Source organism: Humulus lupulus, chromosome 5, assembly GCF_963169125.1.
Source record: "Humulus lupulus chromosome 5, drHumLupu1.1, whole genome shotgun sequence".
Lineage (NCBI taxonomy): Eukaryota > Viridiplantae > Streptophyta > Magnoliopsida > Rosales > Cannabaceae > Humulus > Humulus lupulus.
This window is the reverse complement of record NC_084797.1, coordinates 139,567,542-139,576,997: the sequence shown is the minus strand read 5'-3', so window position 1 is coordinate 139,576,997 and position 9,456 is coordinate 139,567,542.

Here is a 9,456-nt window from a genome sequence, read left to right as displayed (position 1 = left end):
GGGGAAAAGGTGTGGTACCAGCAGGATTAGCTTCTTCCTCAGCAGCCTTTGCCTCGCATTTGGCAAGCACTTCTGCCTTGGCCTCCTCTGTGAGAAAGTCGAGGTTGAGAGGTTTGTTCAACTTCCACACCTGGTAAAAGCAATTAAAACAAATCTCCTCGTAGCGAGCGAGATCGGCTTATTTCTCTCACTTTAGCTCCTTGTTCTCACGAGTCAATCTCTCTAGCTGATCAGTTAATGACTTGTTGATTTGAATTTGTTTTTGGTTCTCGTCAGCCAGCCCCCAAAGAGACTCATTCCGCTCAGCCACGGTCTTCTCTGCCTGCTCCACCTTGGATTTGAGATCTTTTTCCGAGGAAGTTAAAGTCTCCACTTTAGTTTGGGCATCCACTAGTTGATCATTTAAGACCTTGATCAATTCCTTGTAGTCTACTGCTCGATGCTGATGGTAATAAGAGACTGCGTGAAAAACAGGAAGTTACTACAAGTAAAAATGATTAATAACAAACTGTCTTGTGATAAAATACTTACATTCATCAGCTAAGCGAGCCCCCTTTGTAAGACGACTTCAACACTAAGCCGAGGCAAGGATTCAAAGCTTTGAATCGTTGAAGCATCATGAAGGGTTTGGTCAAGCAGTTCCTTCCCAATGTTACCAGCAGTACGAAGGGCCTCACTCAAGCCAGCCAGGCGAGTGGGGGTTAGGCTCGTAGAGGGAGAAATCGACGAAGGGGTCAGCTGCGGGATTGTAATCGGCTCCTCGGGTTGTCTTCCTTGGCTAGTCGGGGTTGTCCTTGGAACTTTGCTTGGGGGGTTGGAGCCACTTCCTTCCCTAGATTTCCTCTTTTGGGCAAGAGTGGTGTTGAATTGCCTGAACATCTCTGAATCTGCAAAAGAGTAAACACAAGATTTGTTAGTAAAAAGTAAAGCAATATGTAGGTAAATACATTACAACTACCAGACAGCTCTATAAATCCCATATAACCAAGTTATTTAAAATCAAACATCTCACTATGACTACTAAACCTGAGTTTAGGACTTGGTCAAGGAAGTCATCCTCTTCATCAGATGATGAGCTTAAGTCTCTAAGAAGCTGGATGGTCTTTCCTTTCCCAAGCTGTGTGGGAATAACACGTCTGTGTTGATCCTCTGGCTGGGGTTCCCTAATGAAAAGGTCACCTGGTCTACGAGAGTAGGGAGATGGGCCAGGAGAGAACTGATCAGTCACTACCTCAGTATCGGTATTGGACTGGTCAGTTGCATTCGCTTCTTCAGTAGTACTCTCTACTATGATGTTTTGGTTACTTGGTAATAGGCCCACCATCTGAAGATTATCAACAGTAACCAACTCTTTCACATTCTTCTCCTCGGTGCACATATTAGCCAATTCTTCTGCTTGGGAACACATTTCCTTGGTAGGCAAGGGCTGGTGAAATGGACTCGCATGTGTAAAAGCTAAGTTGTTGGCTTTGATATCTGAAGTAAGAAAATACTCTATATAGTATTTTCTAGGATTTGACTTATGAGAGATACCATGGAGGTATTTAATCCCTTTATGCCTGTGGAAGAGGTGGAAAAAACCTGTATTTTTGTGGCTTGGATTAGTCCTGAAATCGAAGAGATAATGCACTTCATGAGGAGTGGGTGGATCCCAGCCTTGCAGGAAGTAAAGGAAGTATAGAGCGGACAACGCCTGAACCCCATTGGGGGCAATCTGAAAAGTAGAGACGTTGAAGTAGTCCACTACTGACCGAAAGAAAGAATGCAACGGGATGGTAGCTCCTACGTATACGTGGTGCCTAGACCAGGCATAGTATGGTCTGCGAGGCTTGTTGGCTCTCTGATGAGGGCACGGACATATCACGTTAACCCCTCTCAGGCCCAAGGCCTGAATGTGTTTGTCAAACATGTCGGGGTTAAGTTTGGAAGGTTTGGCTGTAAACCAAGAAGGTGTTTCTTCTCCTTCTTTTCTTAGTTTTTGAATGGCTAATCGCTGGATCTCGGTAGTAAATTTCTGAGTGATTTTTCTCCGAGGCTTGCTGGGTTTTTGTGTCTGGCGAGGCGGTCTTGAAGAAGCCTCAATTCATACTTCACTGCGTTCCACTACTTTCAGCCTGTTGATTGAGGAAGTCTGTTAGATTTCTTTACCCTCATTTTTGACTGCTCAGCCTGTTGATTGAGAAATTGTTCTTTGTGGAGGAAATATAAGGCTGATCGGGGAAGGATCTTTTTAAGACGGCGAAGATGATCCTTGGGTGTGCGACTGCTAGGGGACTTCGATGAAGAGTCGCTGCTTTGAGGAGTATCGCTCGATTGCAGAATGGAAGTGTCAGAATTTGTATGGTTGTCACCCCCCCTATAGTCGAAGCGATTCATCTACAAAAAATAAAAGTAAGTGGAGGTGAGTAACCAAACAAACATAAATCGATTAATGTAAAGGAAAAATATTTATTTACTATTCAGAAAATATTCTATTGGGTAGTAAAAATATTTTTTATTCCCTAGAATAAACGTGTATGAGGGAAAAATGATAACATAAAGTTGGTGCCCAAAATGCATGATGTCCGAGCGGAGGTGTGGGCATGTCCGAGCGGATGGCATGCACATGTCTGGGTAGCTGCGTATCACCCGAGCGGCTGTGTCGAGGCATCCGATGAGCTGAGGCGCGCACTCGAGAGGCTGTACTGAGGCATTCGAGGAGCTGAGGCGCGCCTCCAAGCGGCTGTGCCGAGGCATCCGAGCAGTTGCTGCCGTGCATCCGAGTAGTTGTTGTCGTGCATCCGAGGAGCTATTCTAGGGGTGCACCTGTGTCACACTGAGGCATTCGAGTGGCTGTGCCGAGGCGTTCGAGGAGTGTCAAGGCACCCGAGGGGCCTTCTGTCCGAGCAGCCGATGATACATCCGAGGTGTTACGATCGGTGGCCACAAGGTTGTGCTTGAGTCCGAGCAGTGAGAGGCATGTCCCATTGATTTTGGGGCATGCCCAAGTATTCGAATAAAAAAAAAGGCCATGGTCGATCGGCCATACAACACATTCCCTAAATCTATTTCGAAAAAACCTAAATCCCATAGAGCACAAACACTTTTCCTCACTCAAAATACACAACAACAAGATCAAAATGGGGGATTTTAAAGGTTTCAAAGATTCTAAGGGACCCTATCTATCATCAAATACCCATAAACACATATATGCAATTTAGGTTGAAAAATTCATTTTTCTTCAAATTTCCATCAAATTGAAGACAAAATTGAGTTACCCATAACCTAAACAACATCAAAACAGCCACAATACACATTGTATACCAAAGATTCATGCACAAATTCATGGGGAAAGTTTCTTATGGGGATTTCGGCCTACTCATTTTCTTTGAAAGAAAAAACATAAGTGGAGATGAAGAAGGACTTACCCAATCTTGAAGAACCCTTGGATTTGCTTGAAGAAATTGGAGCTTTTCCTTGAAATCCTTGAACTTTTGGCTAAGAAGAGAACCTTTGGGGTATTCGGCCAAGAGAAAAAAAAGATGAGGGAGATCAAATTTTTTTGCTCTTTTAAAGGGAAAAAGTGAAAACTGTCACTTAATCTCAGACTCTTGGAATTCCCTTGAGTATATTTTCTTCCCACGATTGAGAGATGTTAATTGCAGTGATCGTGGTCTGTTATGGCATCGTGGTTCGTTGCATAGGCGGGAAAATGAACAGTTAGACTTTTTTTTATTGTGCTGTCAGCAAGTGAAGAAAAAAGTTTATTATGTGAGAATATCATATAATAAACTTGGGGGCAAATGTTATCCTCAAAATTTGAAAACGATGACGTGGCAATAGAAGTGACAAATGGCAAGGAATGGCTGGGTAATCTAGCTTAGGAGCGACCCGGTACACCGGTGAAGATTTTTGACTGACCAGTCAAGTGTCATGACCGACTAGTCATGACCTTGGCCGACCAGTCATGTGCTTGTCCGCCCAGACAATGCCCTTAGCCGACAAGTTATGTCCTTGGCCGACCAGACATGTGCTTGTTCGCTCAGTCAAGTGCTTGTCTGACCAGTCAGGTACTTGCCGACCAATCATGTCCTTGGCCGACCAGACATGTGCTTGTCCGCCCAATCAGGTGCTTGTCCGACCAGTTATGTCGTTGTTCGACCAGTCACTTGTATTGGCCGACCAGTGAAGGTTTGGCCGACTAGTGAGGAATTTTGGCCCTTCAGTTCTCCTCCTGAGTGTGATGTGGACCGACTAGACAGAACAGTGCTACGCAAAGGATCCCAGTAAAGGTTTCAACAAGAATCGGTCATACCTGTGCGAGAATCTCTCAGATTATTCCACCACTACTACAAAAAAGGGTTTTTAGGACTCGCGCCACTGGGGTTTTTTAGGACTCGTGTTGCGAGTCCTAAAAAATGTGCGAGTCCTAAAAAGTTTTATTATTAATTTTTAAAATATGAATTAGTGGCCAATGCTCCCGCCAGAGCTCCAGCAACAGCGGCGGCGCCACCACCGGCGACGGTGGTTCGAGAAAACAATGATTGGCTTTCGAAGCCTAAGGCTCGGGGAATGTCGTGGTGGTGGTGGTTCTTTGTGGAACGGAATGTGGTGGCCGGATTTGAGGTAAAAATTTTCGGACTACATAAATTCTGAAGAACACCAAAAATGAAATCTGGCGACTTCTAACCCGATCCTTGGTTGGGTTTTTCTCGCATGAAAGTGTTGAGTACGATGGTTGTGGTGGCTCGACTCACAACGACCCAAGGTGGTCGGAATCTCGTCAGAAACTTTGGGAAAACCCAAAACCGAGATCTTCTCTGTTGTCCATCTTAGGAGGCGCGTGAGGGCTCGAGCTCACGAGGGTCGAAGCTTCGGTGGCCTCCGAAGCTCCCTGGCCGGCGCGTGTTGCATGTGGCGGCGGGGAAGGCGGCGGTCGGGCTCGGCAAACTTTCAGGCGAGAGAGAGGGAAGGAGAGAGAGGAGAGAGAAAGAAGAGGGAGCTGATAAGTGTGGTTTTTTTTTTTAATTTAGTTATTTATAAAACTTTAATTTTTTTTAGGACACGCATTAGGTTTTAGGACTCCCGTTGCGAGTCCTAAAAGAAATTCTTTAAGGACTCTCAACGCGAGTCCTAAAAAGTCCAGGAGATTGGAGGGAATTTGAGAGATTTTGAAATTCAAATTTTTAGGAGACATATAAGTTTTTAGGACTCGCAACGTGAGTCTTAAAAAGATTCTTTAAGGACTCGCAATGCGAGTCCTAAAAAGTCCAGGAGGTGTTTTTTTAAAACCCAAAATCAAACTTTTTTAGGACTCGCAACGCGAGTCCTAAAAGATATTCTTTAAGGACTCGCAACACGAGTCCTAAAAAGTCCAGGAAGTGTTTTTTTAAAACCCAAAATCAAACTTTTTTAGGACACACAGAGATTTTAGGACTCGCAACGCGAGTTCTAAAAAGTCCAGAAGTTGTTTTTAGGACTCGCATATATGTGAGTGTCCTAAAAAAGTGTCCTAAAAATGCTTTTTTGTAGTAGTGCACAAAAATAGTGTATTGTTGTATTTTGAATATTATTATTAATTGAATATAGTGAGAATAGCGAAATATCCCGATTATGGGGGACGTCATTTGTACGATCCTGAGTTTATAAATACAAGGCCCATGGCATCATAAAGAGGATTCGATTCTAATTTTCTGAGAGAATATTTGTATCTGGAGAAATATTGTATTCATTTCATCTGCACTAAAGAAACTCAGTTGACTTAGGTTCATCTAATCTTGAGTGTAGATCTATAATCATAACTCTAAGTGGACTAGGCTATTACCAACACATTGGGGATGAACCACTATAAAAATTGTCTGTGTCGTATATTTCTCTTGAAGGTTTTTTGTCGTTTTGACGTCTACACGTCGTTGGCCAAAAACGCGGTCAACACCATGATCCTCTGAAATAAAGTACACAAGCGCACAACATATCTTCTAAAATCTGTATCGTACGCTCGGACTGACCGTCTATCGTAGGATGAAAAGTTGTACTAAGATTTAACTTAGTACCCATGGCTTGTTGTAAACTTCCCCAAAATCTTGATGTAAACATCGATCCTCTATCAAACACTATTGTCTTGGGGATTCCATGAAACCTTACTATCTCTTGGACATAGATTTCTGTGTATTTATCTGCTGTGTATGAAGTCTTAACAGGCAGGAAATGAGCGGACTTGGTTAGTCTATCTATTACTACCCAAGTCAAATCATGCAGCTTACTTGTTCGTGGCAAACCTGTCACGAAATCCATAGCTATATCATCCCATTTCCATTCTGGTACGCTAAGTGGTTGCAATAAGCCTGCAGGCCACTGATGTTCAGCTTTCACTTGCTGGCATATTAAACACTTAGACACAAATTCTACTATATCCATCTTCATTCCTGGCCATCAATAAATTGCTTTAAGATTGTGAGTCATCTTGGTCGACCCTGGGTGAACTGAGTATGGGGTACTGTGCGCTTCTTCTAGAATCGTCATCTTAATTCTGTGATCATTTGGCACACATACCCGATCCTTATATCTCAATAACCCTTGACTTGATATTGAGAAATTTATGGCCTTATCTTCTCTGACTACATCCATATGTGCCACTAATATGTCATCACGTCCTTGCCCAATCCGTACATCTTCTAGCAGATTTGACTGGATAGACAAGTTAGCCAGCTTGCCAACAACTACTTCTATTCCGACATTGATCAGCTCCTACTGCAACGACTTTTCTATTCCGGCTATTACTGCTAAATGTCCATAATTCTTCCTACTTAGCGCATCGGCAACTACGTTTGCCTTTCCCGGGTGGTATAGGATTTCGCAGTCGTAATCCTTCACTAGCTCTAACCACCTGCGCTGCCTCATGTTAAGCTCCTTCTGAGTAAAGAAGTACTTTAAACTTTTGTGGTCCGTATAAATCTCGTACCGTTCTCCGTAAAGATAATGGCGCCGGATTTTCAACGCAAAGACCACCGCTGCCAATTCCATATCATGAGTTGGATAGCATTGCTCGTACTCCTTCAGATGTCGTGAGGTGTAGGCTATCACCTTGTCATTTTGCAATAGCACGCAACCCAACCCTTGCTTCGATGCATCGTAGTAGACTACAAACTTATCATTGGGTGTCGGTACACAGAGTATTTGTGCTGAGCAAAGCTTATCCTTAAGCAAGTGGAAGCTTTCTTCATAGTTATCAGTCCAGTTGAATCTTTGCTATTTCTGGGTCAGGTTGGTGAGTGGAGTGGCTATCTTAGAAAATCCCTCTACGAACCTTCGATAATAACCTGCCAATCCCAGAAAGCTCCTTACTTCGGATGCATTCTTTGGTCTTGGCCAATCCTTCACAGCCTCTACCTTGGATGGGTCTACTGCAACTCCGTCCTTGGATACAATGTGCCTGAGGAATGCCACTTGCGAAAGCCAAAACTCACATTTCTTGAACTTGGTGTAGAGTTGATGCTCCTTTAGTTGTGACAAGATCAACCTCAAATGTTCCTCGTGCTCGACTTCATCCTTGGAGTATACTAAGATGTCATCGAAGAATACAACGATGAAATTATCCAAGTAGTCCTTGAAGACCCTATTCATTACGTCCATAAACGCTGTTGGAGCGTTGGTAAGACCGAAATACATAACTAAGAACTCATAATGCCCATAACGAGTTCTAAAAGCTGTCTTAGGAATATCCTCTACCCGCACTTTGAGTTGATGGTACCCGGACCGTAAATCAATCTTTGAAAATACGGTCGCACCTCGGAGTTGATCAAACAAGTCATCAATCCAGGGTAGCGGGTACTTATTTTTAATCGTTACCTTATTCAACTAGCGATAATCTATGCACATCCGCATGCTTCCGTCCTTTTTCTTCACAAATAGAACTAGTGCTCCCCATGGAGAATGGCTTAGTCTAATGAAACCCAAGTCTAGGAGTTCTTGTAGCTACGTCTTTAACTCCTTGAGTTATATAGGTGCCATCCGGTATGGTACCTTGGAGATAGGCTCTGTAATGCCCTGGTTACCCCAGAACAGTTACGGTGAACCGGAAATTTGACTCATTGCCTGAGTCCTTTGGTTAAAAACGTGTTCTAAGTGTCATTAATAGGTTAAGGTGAAAACCAGTAAAAAGGAAAGGATATGTTTTATTGATACATAAAATTGTTCATGGGCCCACAAGAACATTTACAAGTTATTTACAACTCAAAAGGTCATTACTGTTCCAAAATTTCAAACCCCGCCGACCTAAGCGGCAAAAATAGGGTAAACCCCCTAGTTCCTCTGAGAACTCCTTGGCCGTGGTGGTCAAGCGGCCGCATATGTACACATCACCACCTAAGCTCTCCACTCAAGGCTAGGTGAGCTTTTCTTTTCCTTTACCTGCACCACATAACACCCATGATCCAAAGCCCAGCAAGAAAGCATAACATTATATGTAAACATCATCAAATGATTATCATTATAATCACACAAAGTTCATAGCTTTCAAACAGATGAGTGAATATCACTTGAGGTTCTCGTAAACCATACTGAATGACTGCCAAGCGGGTCACTAATTCAAATGGAAGAGTGGCTGATGGGTAAGCCACTAGCCTTCAACAAATGAGAGACTGATGGGTAAGTCTCTACTTTAACAAATGAGTGACTGATGGGTAAGCCACACAAGCGCTTATAATATGCATCGAACTTGAGGTCGGTCCGGCATTAATGCTCTTTGAGTCATTCAATGCAGAAAGTTGATTAGATCTAATCTTTATTGTCTTACGTTGAACACGCCAAGGCCGTCCTAACTAATGAGTCAGCCCAATGTGACCAGTGCCCAGTACCACTGCCGAACCTGACTAATGAGTCACAGCTTCACAGTTGATACTAGCACCTTTGCCAAATCTGACTAATGAGTCAGTACCATGTACAAGTGAGCAACATTTGCTAAGTATTCCACATCCAATTCATGCCCACATTTATTCAACCAACATGCCTCATGAATAACCATGCATGTCACGTTTGGGGTGCAGTTTTCTTACCTCTGATTCGAGCTAGAATGAACAAAAGAACGACCTTTGAGAACGGTTTAGCTTTTAGTCCTTTAGCGGTTACCTAATCATAACACATTATATTATACCATCAATAACATGATAATCAAAGGTTCTCAAACCAATATCTAGCCTCCAAGAGATCAATCCAAACTAATCCAAGTAGTAAGGACACTCCCAAGGCCTAAAACTAGGTTCCCGGGGTCAAAACAAGCAAACGGGGCGAAAACTGGGCAAGGTCCGCGGCCCCCAGAGTTCCCTGAGGCAAGGGCTGCGACGCCCTCCATCAAGGGCCACGGCACCCAGCAGGCACAAAAACCCCACCTGCTTCTTCAAGGCAGGGTCGCGGCACCCCAAGAACAAGGCCGTAGCCCTCAACTCTGGGCCATTCCCAAACGCGTTTTTAACACTCCAA